The 16,905-nt window shown below is 44.0% G+C and overlaps 1 non-coding gene across 1 annotated transcript; it reads left to right on the plus strand.

Annotated features, from left to right (window-relative positions):
• Window positions 1-5,870: 5,870 nt before the first annotated feature.
• LOC145412718 (5S ribosomal RNA) lies at window positions 5,871-5,989 on the plus strand. The gene has a single exon (XR_013899629.1). It is a non-coding gene; the product is annotated as a 5S ribosomal RNA (ribosomal RNA).
• Window positions 5,990-16,905: the final 10,916 nt, after the last annotated feature.

A 16,905-nucleotide genomic window follows, 5' to 3' on the forward strand; every position in this document is an offset into this window, starting at 1 on the left:
AGTAAGTGGATGAGGGAATGAGAAGGCACTAAAAGATCTTGACCTAAATACAGAAGGGTTAAAAAATATAACAAAAGATGAACTAACCAGGAAAATATATGATGAGGACACAAAAAGGTGAGGAAAAGACATGGAAAATAAATCAAGCTTAGAAGTATATAAAAAATGGAAGAAAGAAATAGGTGGAGTAGATGAAATATATGATAATTCACCAGCCTCCATAATCCTGTTTAAATGCAGATCTAATGCACTAAATTCAGCAAATAGAAATAGATTCAAGGGAACTGAGACAAATTGTCCAATGTGTAATGCAGAAACAAGACTTGATACATTTTTTATTAGACTGCACAGGATATATGGAAGAAAGAACACAACTGGTAGAATTACAACAGCCATATATAGAGGAAAAAATAGTATACTTGGGAACCTCCTATTTAATACAAGTGGTATTGAAAAAAAGAAATTAATAATATTTAACCCCTTAACCGCGGGGCGTCACTTTTGTGATTGTGTTATTTTGAATTATCCCGGGCTCTCAAGTGGTGGCTTGTATCATATATCAGTACTGCCAATGTCCAACACTAGTCAGCACTCCAAATCTCATCTGTACTCCCATCCATTGTTGACATTTTAGCTATTTTAACCCCTTCCTGACTCCCCTCCCTACCTGCCCTCCATTACCCTCTCCTCTCACCTCCCACGCCGCGCTGCGCTACGGAAATTTCCCCCTTCTCTTTCCACAGATTTCATCCATTGAAATAAGCCCTATGCCCTATATTTTTACCCAATAATATATACCAAAAAAAAAAGGTAAGTGATAGTGTTATACTCCAGAAATTGCCTAATTATCACCTGACAACACCTCACGTGCATTCATTCGCTACATTACCACGGTAATTTCCCCTTTGATTTATGCCTTGTAATCGATGTCTGTAATAAAAATATATATCAGAAAGGAAGGAGAATCCTAATTGACATTTACAGTCACCTGGAACTACCTATTTCTATATTTATTGCCGAGATTTTCTACCTATAAAAAATTAGCATGTAAGTTAGCAGCAGTAAGCCTAAAGTGTCATTGTCAACCCTTCCCTTCTCAGATAATTTACCCCCTTCTTGACTCCCCTCCCTACTTGCCCTCCATTACCCTCTCCTCTCACCTCTCACGCCGCGCTGCGCTACGGAAATTTCCCTCTTCTTTTTCCACAGATTTCATCCATTGAAATAAGCCCTATGCCCAATATTTTTACCCAATAATATATACCAAAAAAAAACAGGTAAGTGATAGTGTTATACTCCTGAAATTGCCCAATTATCACCTGACAAAACCTCACGTGCATTCATTCGCTACATTACCACGGTAATTTCCCCTTTGATTTATGCCTTGTGATCGATGTCTGTAATAAAAATATATATCAGAAAGGAAGGGAGAATCCTAATTGACATTTACATTCACCTGGAAGTACCTATTTCTTTATTTATTGCCGAGATTTTCTACCTATAAAAAATTAGCCTGTAAGTTAGCAGCAGTCAGCCTAAAGTGTCATTGTCAACCCTTCCCTTCTCAGATAAGCCGCGGCATTTAGTTCCTTGTCCTCCACTGCAGAGACAACATGTCGCACTCGCGCCCGCCATTCCTGCCGCTTCTGCGCCCATTGCAAAGGGCCCCGTGACCTCTACCCCCAAGAAAAGTGTTGAGGCAAGCAGGAAAGGCCTCAGTGACTCTGCAGTGGCACGAGAACTTGCTGAATTGTCGATGATAATAATGGACAGCGATTTTGACGATTCCGGTGGAGCGTGTGATGAGCCGGGTGAACTTATCGCCCAGAAACAGCGACAACAAGTGCTCCTACCAGTGAATCTGTGTGTAGCTCCAAGGGAAAGGAGCCTTTAGTGCAGGAAGGAAAAGAATTTGGGAAGGGAGTGAAAAGGCGGCGTGTTAGCCCCAGAACAATGCCCCCACGTGACCCAGCCCGCCATGAGTCACGAGATCATTCACCTCCCCGTTCCCCAAGCCCCGCTTTACTCATCTCGTCATCATCGTCGGGCTGAGTTATCTCCGGAGTCTTCGTCGTCGGAGTCACCACCAGCATCAACAGTGAAGGCCGGCCGTAGAGGTAGAGGTAGATCTAAGAGAGTGAGAAGTAGTGTAGCTAGTAGGGTAAGGGCTGCTAGTGCTGTACGGCAACCTAGGGTCAGTGCGAGTGACCTTGACCGTGATAAGCCTCCCTCTCAGCCAACCTCCACCACCACCATCCCTCCACCGCCACGCCAGGGAATCCTGGACGCCTTCGCGTGGACGGAAGGGTCAGATTTTGTCCCCGAAAACCTGGTTTTCGATGAGAGCTCGTCAGGAGTTCGGCCTGCCTTCACTATGGACGAAAATGCTGAGTGTGTCGACTACCTTTGGCCTTCCTAGATGACGAAGTCATGCAGCACATATGTGATGAGACTAACAGGTTCGAATCACAACGTGCTGCTAGTGGTACAGGTGCAGCCAAGATGCAACAGTGGACCATGCTGGGAGTGCAGGAGCTGTATGTGTTCTTTGCCCTCATGCTTCTTATGCCACACTCCAAGAAGCATGAGTTGGAAGAATACTGGTCCATGGACCCCTTACTACCCTCACCGACCTTCAACAAGTACATGGCCAGAGATCGCTTCCGGAACATCATGGGAAACCTGCACTTTGCCGATAATGATGTACCTTCCCAAACTGACCCACTCTGGAAGATCCGGGAGATTCTGAACAGAATGAAGGATAAGTTCATGTCATTCTTCCACCCATTTCAGAAGGTTGTCATTGATGAGTCCTTGGTTCTGTTCAGAGGACGTCTTCAGTTTGTCCAGTACATTCCAAGCAAACGCCATCGCTTTGGAATTAAGTTCTTTGTACTGTGCGACTGTAAGACGGGGTACATCCTTGACTTCGTCATATATTCAGCCAGCACTGTCGATCTCGATAAAACACACCCCCTTGGCTTCTCAGGCTGTGTAGTGAAAGTGCTCCTAGAAAAGTATTTTGGTGGGAATCATGTGCTGTATACAGACAACTACTATACAGCACCGAAACTTGCCAAATACCTTTCTGAGCACGGCATTGGCTCCTGTGGCACTGTCAAAAGTAATCGTGCCAACTTCCCCAAATTCCCAGAGGCAGGAAACTCGCAGCGAGGAGACGTGCACCTACGCAAGTCTGAGAAGATGCTGGCAATACGGTGGCATGACAAGAAGAGAGTCGTGCACATGCTCACCACCGTACATAAGGGGGAGATGAGAGACAGTGGGAAGGTCGACCGTAGGACAGGCGAACCTGTGATGAAACCTGATGCTGTGTTGGACTATAATATAAACATGCGGCTGGTGGACAAGTCCGACATGATGATTGGTGAGATCGACTGCCTCCAGGAAGAATACTAGGTGGTACAGGAAAGTTTTTCTGCATCTCATAGATATGACGATGCTGAACGCCTTCATCCTGTACAAGATGAAGGTAAAGCCACCCAAGTCCTTCTCCCTGAGGTTGTTCGCCAGGACTTGTGTCCAGCAGCTGCTGGAAAAATATGGTAAGGTGCAAGCAGCAACTCCAAGGCACCATCCAGTTACACTTCCCGACCGACTTGAGCAGAGGGCGTATATGGATCGGCACAGACTTGAGCTAATGCCTGCCACAGGGAAAAGGAAGGCTGCGATTCGCAGGTGTCAGGTATGTGCGCATACCACACGCCGCACACCTGAGCATAAACGCACCTCTTGGCAGTGCGCTGAATGCCAGGTTCCCCTCTGTGTAACCTGCTTCTTCGATTATCACAGCCAGAAGCAGTTCTAACAGTGCAAGTGTGGAAGCAGAATTATTTGGAAATAATGTGTAAATAATGTGTAAATAGCAGGTGAAAGCAATGGATGTTCAGTTCATATGATTGAACAGTGTACTATAGTTTCATCTTACTGAAAGTGACAGTGAATAACATATTGTAAGTAAAATAGAAGGGTAAATATTGAAAATAGAATAGAAAATGTAAATAGTAATGTAAGTAATTAGTAATATAAGAATATGAGTACAAATAATTTATGTTATAACAGTGAGAGTGAATCCGTGGCTCTCTACGTATTTTACTGACTGAAAAATAGAATGACTTCAGTGACAATAAAATAATACGACTGAATGAAACTTATGGAGAAAGACTCCAGATATATATAAGTGTGATATAGTAATAGAAATATAAAGTGTGAGGGGTTTTATGAATAATAATTGACAGAGTGCCTAGAGCGAACTAGCGCAAGTGCGGCGATCAGACGCGCTCGTAATTTCCATTGCTTTCACACTGTTTTTTTTTTTAGTATGGATCCCAAACTACTTGAAAATGGTAGAATAGTGTTTATAGTGTTTGTATCTGGCTGTGGTAATCATATAACGGGTTGTCGGGAAGTGTAAAGTGGAGACTTAGTTACCCTACTTCAGAGGTCTCCACAAGTCCTACGGAAACTGACGAAGGCTCAACAATCATTCCAGGAGAAAGCTGAAGGTATGTGCTATAAGCATATATAATTTTATTATTCTAGGACTAATAACTGATTTTTAGCAAATATTTTTTGAGAGTCTGTCGGAGCCCAAATAACCCCGCGGGACACGCAAGTAATTGGTAAACAAGCCCGCGGTGTAGGGGTTAAATGCTGGAAAAAAAGAGAAAGGAAAGTGAAGGAGCTCAGAAATTCAGGCGACTGATTATAGCCTACACGTACTGTAGTAAGAGAAGAGGAGGTGTGACCACAGAAAGACACAGAAGAAGGAGAAAAGAGAAAGAAGGAAATCGCGTTGTAAAGGCAATACCTCAACAACATCACATCACATCACACTATTATCATTTACTAATTGTTCTACTTCCTTACTTTTACATTTAGACAAACCTTGTATGTTAATAACCCTGAATAAAAATTCCCCCTCTTCACTGTTTATGTTCTCATTTCTCCGGTCCCGTCAGTTCTCATTATCATCTGTGTCCAATTTTACGATCTTACCTTTCTTTATTATCCAGTTTCCTTCCAGCCTCCTTTTTTCTTTCAGTTCTTCTTTTAGCTTTGCATTTGCTTCTCTTTCTTTTCTCGTCATGTCTACACTCATTCTTATCTTCTTATATAAATCATTTGTTGAGTTTCTAAGTACCCCACAATTTTTCAAGATCCTCCATTTTTCATATTCCTCTCTCAGTCCTACAACTACTGGTCTTACCTTCCCTTCTTCTCTTTTCCCAATCCTGAATACTTTCTCTATTTCAAATGCCTCATTCTCTAGTACTTCTTTAAATATTCTAGCACATGCCTCTGTATCCTCTTTTTCTCTCTCTCTGGCCTCCCTATTATCACTTCCTAGCACACTGAACACAACTAAATTCTTCCTTCTCTTTTCCAGCACATGCCTCTGTATCCTCTTTTTCTCTCTCTCTGGCCTCCCTATTATCACTTCCTAGCACACTGAACACAACTAAATTCTTCCTTCTCTTTTCCTTATCCTCCCTCTCTTCTAAATTTTCCATTACACTCTTAAGCACCTTCTCAGTAATATTAGTTACCAATTCTTTCATTTCTTTCTCCTTTTCCTCCCATCTTCCATAAATGGCATTCATCTTTTCCTGCAGCTTTATGTGCTTCTTCCACACCTCATCCAACTTCTCTTTCATCCCCACTGTACTTTCATCCTTTCCCTCTCTTTCATTCCAATCCTTCTTCATATATCATTCTCCTTCCCATCTCTTCCTGCTCCTCTCTCACTTTCTGTAGCTCTTCCTTCATAGCTTGGGTCTCTTCCCTCATTTCTTCACATTGGTCCATGTTAATTTTTACCCTGGGTTTGCAGGCATTACAAATAAACATCAAACGGCCATACCACGTTGAGTACACCGCTTCCCGTCCGATCAGCGAAGTTAAGCAACGTTGGGTCTGGTTAGTACTTGGATGGGTAACCGCCTGGGGACACCAGATGCTGTTGGCATCCCTACGTGTCAAGTGGGGTTGGTGGAGGATTAGTGCCCCTCCCTGTAAAACAATTAACTCGAAGCCGTTGGCCACCCAATTTGGGATACATGGCGTCTGGCAATGAATGAATGAAAAAAACCTTTATACCCTCTTCTTGCATGTGACATACTTCCCTCCTTTTTTCTTCCTCTTCTTCACACCTTCTGCAGAGTTCCTTGTAATTCACTTTCCCAATAAATCCACATTAATTGCAGTTCTTCTTCGTTGCCCCTCTACCTCTTATCTCCTCTCCTTCCATCTTTAATTTCCAAAAACAACAGCGCTGTGCCTCAGCCTCACGGCTCCACCACCAGGCTGTAGTCTGTATTTCTTGCTAACTCCAAATGATTTTATTCACTTTGCGAGGTGATTTTTATTTGGTTTCCATGGAGCTTCACATTTTTTTATTTTTTTTTTTAATGGAATGACATTTTGCACTGAGTTTGAGATAATTCCCCCTCCACCCCCAATCGAGCTTGACAGTTTTCACCAGTTTTAATCTCTGACTTTAACTCTGAGCACTGGTGGCATTGTATTCTAATTAAGTCCTGTTGTTACTATACCTCATTTACTCTAATTTGGCCTAAAATTGCCATCCCCCATCTTGACAGCTGAGTTGTAATGAAAGATTTATGCTAGAATATGATGCCAGTCATGAAGAAGTGCTCAGGAAGGGATGCAGAGCCACTGTATTGTCCTGTCCTGCCAATAAGCCATGTGAAGTGAGATGCAAAATGACAAAAGTCTGGGCCAGGTTATGGTAAACTGACTATTGATGATTTTATTCAGCTTGGAGCCGACATCTTGTTTTGAAGGGGTTTCCATATGATGCCTGGTGGTCTAATGGTCTAGGGCACTCCATCCAGATTAAGTTTGGGGTTTCCATCAGAGGGGTGGTTGGAATTTCTTGCTCACATAGTGCCACTCGGGTGAGGGAGGTTCGTCACCCTTTCCTTAAATGTCGGGACTGAGTAGCCTAGCCCCGGGCCCCCACACTCCCGTTTATATGGTAATGAGTGGTTATCTAACTCTCCAATCTCAAAAATCTCCTGGGCTGGTATTCTCATCAGGTCAGGAGGCTCCGAAGCACCTCTTCTTTAGTGATTTATTTTCCAGCCTACCCATTAATATCTTGTTTTTGTTTCTGTAATGCTGAGTAGAATTTGGCTTGACCTCTCGTTCCAAATCAACTCAACACTGAGCGGGGTCCTCTTTCGAGACCGGAGCTAGTGCAATGAAGAGAGGCAGGACATAAAAACTTTCGGCAACACCATACACGTATATTATTTCAGTCAGACACAAGACATTTCAGCAGACATTACATCACAATATAGAGCAATACAAAACCTTATTTAAAATATTGTGTATCTCGCAGGATACTAGCTTCCTAGATATTAATGACAATACAACAAATCTTAGTACAGTAAATACCCGTGCGCGCGGAGCGCGGGAGGAGAGAGAGGGGGGGGGTTTGTGATCTCCCAGGAGGGGGGGGGTAGTGAGACACAGAGAGTGACTTAGAACGGCGAGGGAGAAGTTATGGTAATACTTAATGAGGCCCGATATTAACAAGGGAGTTTTAGGTGTTTTCTATTGGCAAGAATTCTTTGATAATTAACTCTGGTTCTTATTTGGACTTCAAGAGCGTGGGGAGGGTTTTCAGGGATAGCGTGCGGAACAAGAGAGTACAGTTATCACTCGCGGTCCTCGTAGTTTGATAACACTAGATTTCCGTCAGCACAACTTATATACTACACATCTCTCTGGTAGGTTATGTAGGTTCGCACTTCCCAACGCGTAACAAAGTCGGAACACTCTTAAATTCTATTCCACTGTATTACTCAGAGTTTAACCAATAGCACTCTAATGATGTATTATCCTTTCCTCGGGCTCTAGAGAGAAGTCCATAGTAAACTCGGGATGATACTCGCACGTATCTTCACTTGGGGTCTCTACCCCTATTCTCACCCGTTAATGTAGTATTATGTCCTAGGTTACCCCAATGGAAAGTACATGAAATCACTGCACTAGTCTTATTCTAAGAAAAAGGAGTCACACTTAACCTACTTCACAATTGTGGATCCTCGTATCTCTGGTAGAGAGAGACACAGTTACCTCGGCGATGATCCGGTCGGCTGAGGGTGTCGCCAGGGTAGAGCGAGCCGGGAGGGCACGGGGCGACTTACTAGGGCGTCCTCTCGCGCCCGGGGGCTTCCGGACTGGGCTCCGGACTGGGGCCGAAGAGGGCTAGGAACCTCTGGGTCAGGTCCCGGTGTCGGGGGGGGCGTGGTGAGGTCTCGCCCGGGTGTCCTGGGGCGGGCCGGAAGAGGCGACGGACTGCGGTCTCCTATGGACAGGGGCGCCGGCAGGGAAGTACTGCGGCAGCGGCTGTCACGGGGGCCCGACAGGTGGATCTTCTCAAGGGCCTCGCGCAGGGAACAGAGGCCGGGGGAGACAGGGAGGTCTTTCCTCCTCCACTATACCCTGGGAGCGACCGTCGATCGTCTCCACCGGGGTGCTGAGGGAGCGACCGTTGATCGTCTCTACCTTAGCTTGCAGGGAGCGACCACTGATCGTCTCTACCTGATTTTGTTGTGAGCGACCATAGATCGTCTCTGTCTTTTTTTATAGGGGAGCGACTGTTGATCGTCTCTACCCGGGTGCTGAGGGAGCGACCGCTGATCGTCTCTACCTTAGCTGTCAGGGAGCGACCGCCGATCGTCTCTACCTGATTTTGTTGTGAGCGACCATAGATCGTCTCTGTCTTTTTTATAAGGGAGCGACCATTGATCGTCTCTACCAGTGTGCTGAGGGAGCGACCGCCGATCGTCTCTACCTGATTTTGTTGTGAGCGACCATAGATCGTCTCTGTCTTTTTTATAAGGGAGCGACCATTGATCGTCTCTACCAGTGTGCTGAGGGAGCGACCGCCGATCGTCTCTACCTTAGCTTTCAGGGAGCGACCACTGATCGTCTCTACCTGATTTTGTTGTGAGCGACCATAGATCGTCTCTGTCTTTTCTTTATGGGAGCGACCACTGATCGTCTCTACCTTGCTGTGGGGGGAGCGACCGCCGATCGTCTCTACCTTACCACTACTAGAGCGACCATAGATCGTCTCTACCTTAGGGGTGCTGTCTGGAGTACAGTTTCTGACTCCACCCCTAGCTAACTCGGTGATTCCGCCACGCGAAGGTAGTGTCTTTTTCCTACGGTGGCGGCGGCGCGGTGGTTGCGTTTCACAAGGGCGCACGGCCCGGGCTGACATATGCCGCTGTTGCCCGGAGTGGTGGTGGCTGGCGGCGGCTACCCCGGGGAGTCCGAGTGGGGGTGTCGGCATTTCTGAGGGCAGACTCCACTGCTCCTGGTCCGCCTTGATGTCGGGGAGACTGCGGTATTCTCCGGAATACTCCGGAGAATCGATGCGGTCAAACCCACGCATTTCAGTTTCTTATATCTTTAATGTCAACATAGATACGATGCAAACAATATGAATGATATGAGAGATTGCATAAATAACACAAGAGTATAGTAACGAAGCAGCACCAGAAATGAACCACTAAGAAAGAGGTGTTAGTAAACTCCCTAACCACACCAGAATACCGGCCCTGAGTTTATTGAAGTGTATCTTCACTTGAAGTGTTTTATTTTATTTTTTTAAGTATTACGACCCCTCCAATATCGAAAAGTCTCTCAAGTTGAATAAAATTGTCTCAAGGTAGATTGAATAATACTTAATCAGAATGAAGTGGCTTAATTACTCTCATTATCATCCCATCTTTCTTGTCACTTTTTATTCCTTTTCTTTCCTTTACAGGTGGCTTTACATTGAGTGACAAGCCAAATGGTTTCCTGTAAGCCAAGAAACCATTTACAACGCTGGGTGGTAACCATATAACCAAACCATACGTGCTCCCAACGTGTCAACAAGTGGGTTGGTGGAGGGTTGGTGCCCCTCCCCGTAAAACAACTAACTCAGTGTCAAATGGCCACCCTTTGCGGGATTATGGTGTCTGGCAATAGATAGATAGATAGATGATGCGGTGAGGCAACATGTCCTCGTCCACAATGAAACAAAGGCGGTAAATAAATAATTCCTAAAACTTGACATTAATCAGCTGACTTTTCACTGAAAACATGAGAAAAATATCGTATTTATTTTAGATTTTTTGTTACGTCTTTTCTCTGCTGTTTTTATGTTTTCTGACTTTCACCTAACTATGATGCAGGTTTTATAAGTACGGCCCCAGATCCTTAGCCCCCCACTGGCCCCCTATTGGCTCCCCATTTGAAATTTCAATTTATTTTCTTCTGTGTACACTGTGTAGTAAGGCCTTCCAGATCCCAGCCCAAGACTTGATTCCTCCGTTTCTGAAGACATTGCTACGTCATCGGGTGAACCTGAATCTACGTGGCCTGGGAGGCTTTGAAGACTTGATTCCTCCGTTTCTGAAGACATTGCTACGTCATCGGGTGAACCTGAATCTACGTGACCTGGGAGGCTTTGTAGAACTCTTCCTACTTTCTTCATTACAAAGTTTGCACAATAATTATTATTTGAACAGCTGATAATATATTCAAGAGCTTCTGTGCATAAAATTTGCCATTGAAAAGTATATAATTTTACGGGTGGAGGGTGACGTCACAGGAGCATTGTTGGAGAGGAGACGGAGCTGCTGGGAATGATGAAGGTGAGCGATGACTGCATTTATTATTATTTATTTATGGTGTTTCTTCGCTTATTTTTAAGGTAATTATCATGTCTGTATATTTATTAGTATCTGGTGCCTATATGGAGACTTGGAGTTGGTTGATATAGTGTATAATTCTTTAGTGCTTCACAAATATCCTTCTCTCCTTTCACACTTTCCTGTAAAATGTCCACGCCAGTTTTTCTATATGGCGTGGTGTTCTTTCTGACTTTTTCCTGCGCTTCGCTTGGAGGGTTTGGAGGGCGGGGGAGAGCCTTCTTCTTTGCTATCCTTATCTCATTCTAGTAGTTCAGTTACTCTTCTAGGAGCTGCCTAGCATGGGCCAACAGGCCTACTGCAGTTATCCTCTCTTCTTATGTTCTTGTGTATAGGTGATTCCCTTGTCCGTAATGGATTGTATTTTATTTTTTACTTTGTGTGTGTGTGTGTGTGTGTGTCTGTGTGTGTCTAATCAGAGAGGAGGGGGAGGAAAGGGGGGGGATGGAGGGGAGAGAGGAGGTAAGGGGGGATAGAGGAAAAGTGTTTTTCAAGGAGGAAGAGGGAAGGAAGATTGATGACAAGAGATGGAGAGAGGAAGGAAAGAAAAAAACAAAAAGAAAGGAGAGGTGGAGGAAAGATGGGGGGGAACTAGTGGGGGTGGAGGGAAGGGAGGATGTAAGGAGGGAGAGGGACAGGAGGAAGAGTGCTTTTCAGGGAGGAGGAAAAGATGGAAGGAAGAAGGAAGACAAAGGAGAAGAAAAGAGAGAGAGAGAGAGAGTTGGAGGAAAGAGGGGGGGGGAAGAACTAGTGGGGGTGGAGGGAAGGGAGGATGTCATGAGGGAGGAGAATTGGAGGAAGAATGCTTTTCAGGGAGGAGGAAGAGATGGAAGGAAAAAGGAAGACAAGGAGGAGAAGGAAGGAAGGGAGAGAGAGAGAGAGAGAGAGAGAGGTGGAGGAAAGAGGGGCTGTGAAGGGAGGGAGGAGGTGGTGGAGGGGGGGAGGAAACTAGTGGGGGGGAGGGAGGGAGGGAGGGAAGGAATGTGGGGGTGGATGGAATGTGCCGGCTTTTGGTCAGTCAGTCAGGCTCCAGCAGTCACAGGGGAGGGGTTTGCAATTTTGGTAAGATGTTTTTTCCTTTCTTTTTCCAGTAATTACCTTTCTTTCTCCATTAATTGCTTCTGTGGTGATGATATTGATTTTAATGTGTATTGTAAACAGGCCTGAGTGTTTCTAAAGCATACTCATGATTGAAAGGATAAGAAAGTAATATGACAGAGCTGGGTGTGAACTCTGGGGTGGGGTGTATGTATGTGGAGATTGGGGTATGTGTAGTTTTTTGGGTGTGTATGTGTGTAGATTTTGGGGGGGGTGTAGATTGGGGTGTATGTGTGGAGTTTGGATTGTGTATGTGTATGGATTTGGGTGTGTGTTGAGATTGGGGGTGTATGTGGAGATTTTGTGTGTGTGTGTGTGTGTGTGTGTAGATTTGGGGATTACTATGTGGAGTTTGGGGTATCTGTGTGTGTGGAATTGTGGTTTTGTTTGTGTATGGATATTTTGATATTTTTTGTGATTTTCTTGTGATGGATTATAAGGAATATTCTTTTTCAGGAGTGTGAGTTGGGGAGAAGGCAGCCTGATAATGAAGAAGAAGAGAAAAAAAGATCTGGAGGGTTCAGTAATTGGCCATGTAGCTGTAGAGAGACTACCACAACTACCACTACCACAACAACTACCCCCTACCACAACTACCACAACCATCTTTGGGGGACATTTAATTGGATACTTACTAGGTGAATATGCCAGAACCTTCTCAATTTTATTATTATTGTTATTATTATTATTATTTTATGTATGCTACCTGGAGGGGTTAGATATATAATTTTCCCAGCTAATTTATAAAAATAATTTGAGTTTTTAGTGACAGACCCCCAGCCTTCACAGTTTATGGCCAAGTGTAGCCTGATTGGGAGGGTAATTTTGACTAGTAACCAAGGAGACATTCCATACTCATGACCAGGGCTGTCTGTAAAATCTCTAACCCCTTTTCTGTTAATGGCCAGGTGTAGTCAGATTGGGAGGGTAATTTAGACTAGTAACCAAGGAGACTCATGACCAAGGCTGTTCGTAAAGATCCCTAACCCCTTTTCAGTTACTTTATGGCCAAGTGTAGAGATTGGAAAGGTAATTTTGACTATAGTAGCCGCAGCGAGAAATGAACGCTGTGGTGGGGCAGCTGGTCATCCGGGGATTCCCCCACTGTAGCCATATCCACATGTCACCGACTATCGGCCACCGCTGCAGCCCCACTCCATGATCCTTACCCTGTGTCTCTGGCTTTCTCTTTCTCTCTCGGTTTCTATATAAACTGGTGTATTTCCGAAACTAATTATGAAATTATTATGACTTTTGTTCCACACCACCTTTGAAGTAAAAATCAAGGAGAGTTTTCTGTATAAAGGTTTCCCCCCCCTCCTAAATGTGGCATATGAGCGGGGGAGTGCGGCCTTGCCGATACCTCCGCCTGACCTATAATTATACACTCGCCAGAACTGACCTGCCCTCAGACAAGGGGGGGGGAAACCTTTATACAGAAAACTCTCCTTGATTTTTACCTCAGTGGTGGTGTGGAACAAAAGTCATAATAATTTCATAATTAGTTTCGGAAATACAGCAGTTTATATAGAAACCGAGAGAGAAAGAGAAAGCCAGAGACACAGGGTAAGGATCATGGAGCGGGGCTGCAGCGGTGGCCGATGGTCGGTGACATCCTACCTCTATGGTCGGTGACATGTGGATATGGCTACAGTGGGGGAATCCCCGGATGACCGGCTGCCCCACCACAGCGTTCATTTCTCGCTGCGGCTACTATAGTAACCAAGGAAACTCATGACCAAAGCTGTTCATAAAGATCCCTAACCCCTTTTCAGTTACTTTATGGCCAAGTGTAGTCATATTGGAAGGGTAATTTTGACTAGTAACCAAGGAGCTTCATGACCAAGGCTGTTCTTAAAGATCCCTAACCCCATTTCAGTTACTTTTTGGCCAGGTGTAGTCAGATTAAATCATGCCATAACTAAGGTTATAAAATTCCAACTTTATGGTTGTGTAGTCAGATTGAGATGGTAATTTGGGCTAGTAACCAAGGAGACTCATTCTTTAACTAAGGCTAAAATTCCACGCTAGAATAATGTAAAGATCCTTATGCCTTTTTTCAGTTAATTTATGGCCAAGTGTAGAGATTGGAAAAGTAATTTTGACTATTAACCAAGGAGACTCATGACCAATGCTCTTTATATACTGTATTTCTGACCCTTTTATTCAGTTACTTCTTGGCCAAGTGTTCAGATTGGAAAGGTAATTTTGACTAGTAACGAAGGAGACTCATTCCCTAACTCAAATTTCATGCGACAACTTTCCAAAGATCCCTAACTCCTAACTCCTTTTCAGTTAATGCCAGGTGTAGTCAGATTGATGCTTTTGATGCATATTTTGACTAGTAACCAAGGAGACTCATTCCCTAACCAAGGCTCAAATTCCATGCAGCAACTATTCAGAGATATCTAACTCCTTTTCAGTCAGTGGTTGGCCAGGTGTAGCTAGATTGGAAAGATAATTTTGACTAGTAACCAAGGAGACTCATGACCAAGGCCCTGTGTAATGATCCCTAGCCTGATTTCAGTTACTTTATGGACAAGTGGTCAGATTGGGAGGGCAATTTAGACTAGTAACCAAGGAGAGACAACCAAGGCCCTACGTATTGATCCTTAGCCTAATTTCAGTTACTTTTTGGCTAAGTGTAGGCAGATAGGAATGGTAATTTTGACTAGTAACCAGGGAGACTCATTCCGTAACTAAGGCTAGTATTCCATACAGGAACTATGTAAAGATCCCTCACCCCTTTTCAATAAGCTGATAGCAAGTAGTAGTCAGATTGATGGTAATTTTGACTAGTAACCAAGGAGACTCATTCCTTACTCATGACCAAGGAGGCTCTTCATAATTTTCAGTTAGTTTATGGCGAGGCTGTCAGATTTGGAGGGTAATTCTGGCTAGTAACCAAGGAGACTCATTCTTGACTCATGACCAAGGCTTTGTAAAGATCCCTAGCCCCTTTTCAGTTAATTGATGGCCAGGTGTAGTCAGATTGGGAGGGCAGTTTTGACTAATAACCAAGGAGACTGTCACAATAGCTTTGCCCAGGTGTTCATTCCTTTGTATATTATTTCACATAGCGCATTGGCAGAAAAAAAGCAATGGTATGGCTGCACATTCATCCCATAGCTCTTCTTTGTGACTAGCATCATGTTCTAGTGTTTATCTGATAACAATTCAGCATTCAGGATGGAGAGATGGCAATTTTAGGCCAAGGTAGAGTAAGAGCAAGCTAGTAACCAAGGAGACTTATAGCACTTGTTCAGGACTAGCATCAAATTTTAGTTGTAAATTGGAATAGTAATCAAGGAGACTCATCCCTGACTCAAAACCACAGCTCGTCAGATGCAACCACATATTCGTATGTTTTGTGGGAGTGACCAGTCAGATTTTAGTAGTTGTAAATTGGAATAGTAACCAAGGAGACTCATTCCTAACTCATAACTACAGCTCGTCAGATGCAACCACATCTTCGTATTTTGTGCGGGAGTGACCAGTCAGATTTTAGTAGTTGTAAATTGGAATAGTAACCAAGGAGACTCATTCCTAACTCATAACTACAGCTCGTCAAATGCAAACACATCTTGGTATTCTTTTGCAGGAGTGACTGATTCAGAAGTGGCTATAGGTATAAAAACAACTTTCACTTTGAATACCTGGCTGTAACAAAATTTTGAGAATATGATGCTATGCCCTTCTTTTTTGGTTTAAAATATCATAGCATCATGAATTTTGAATTGACTGTAGATGAGTAGAATGTTGGTGGTCATGGAGAAGTGCTGTGGAAAGGGTACTCTATAGCATTACCTTGTTCTGCCACTGAACTGTGTGAGATGGACTGCGTAAGGCAAAATATAGGCCAAGTAGAAGGTAGAAGAATAGTGCTATATACTGTATAACTGTCTACTCTGAATGTGAATAATTTGTATTATATTCCTACAATCATTGCAGTGGTGTTCCTGTGGCGGCCTTGGGTTTGTGTGGGTGTAAGTGAAGTACAAGAAAGCAGGGTTCCAGAGAGATGGCAGCGTGATGGCGGTTCAAGAGGAGTGAAGGGAGACTGCCTGGAGAACTCAGAGTAGCAGAGGGGCCACGACTGCTTGGAGAGGTTGAAATCTGTTGTGATGGGTATAGTACTGTCTCCTGTCTCTCCCGTCTAGTTTTTCCTGTCTTATCTTTGTCCCTCTTGTCTGTCTCTCTTGTCTCTCTTGTCTTTTTCTCTCTCATGTCACTCTCTCATGTTTGTCTCACATGTCTGTCTGTCTTATCTGTCTCTTTTCTGTCTGTCTTATGTCTCTTTTCTGTCTGTCTTATCTGTCTCTTTTCTCTTTCTCTTTTCTGTCTCTCCTGTCACTCCTGTTTGTCTGTTAGTGTAGGCAGGTAACTATGGAGGGTTGAGTTGAGCGAGGACACTCATTCTTACATTATAGCCAAGGATGAGATGGAGGGATGGAGTGGAGAGATGGGAGGGGGTGTTAGTTGAAGGGATGGAGAGTAGATACAAGTAGATATGGGAGAGAGAATGTGTATGAGGGAGGAGTGTGGGTAGATATGGTGGAGGGAGGGTGTGAGTTGGAGGGATGGAGATGAGAGGAGGGGTGTGAGTTGGAGAGATAGAGATGAGAGGGGGGATGTGAGTTGGAGGGATGGCAGAGGACAGGACAGTGTGGAGGATATTTGTGGCCACACCTTACAGGATTAAGATGTCTGGCAATAGATAGATTAGATAGATATATAACTGAATTTCCATCAAGCACACTGTATTGATATGGGAGTGGTAATGTCCTGTGAAAACATATAGTAACCAAGGAGACTCATTCCTACCTCCATAACTATAAAATTAATGAAACTGTAATCAATTAAGTACTAAATTTGTGAGAATGGGCCAGTTCCATCAGGTGAAGGACAGACTACAGTATAGCTAAGTGGCAAGATTATTTTTTCCTTGGTTAAGAAATCTAAGTGAGATGGAAGCACCGATTTTAGCCCATAAATTGGTATAGCTTTTTGTCCTTTTGTGGAGGGATACAGCTTAATGCCAGATTGA

Source organism: Coenobita brevimanus, chromosome 93, assembly GCF_032717465.1.
Source record: "Coenobita brevimanus isolate Jiangsu-jjx chromosome 93, ASM3271746v2, whole genome shotgun sequence".
NCBI lineage: Eukaryota > Metazoa > Arthropoda > Malacostraca > Decapoda > Coenobitidae > Coenobita > Coenobita brevimanus.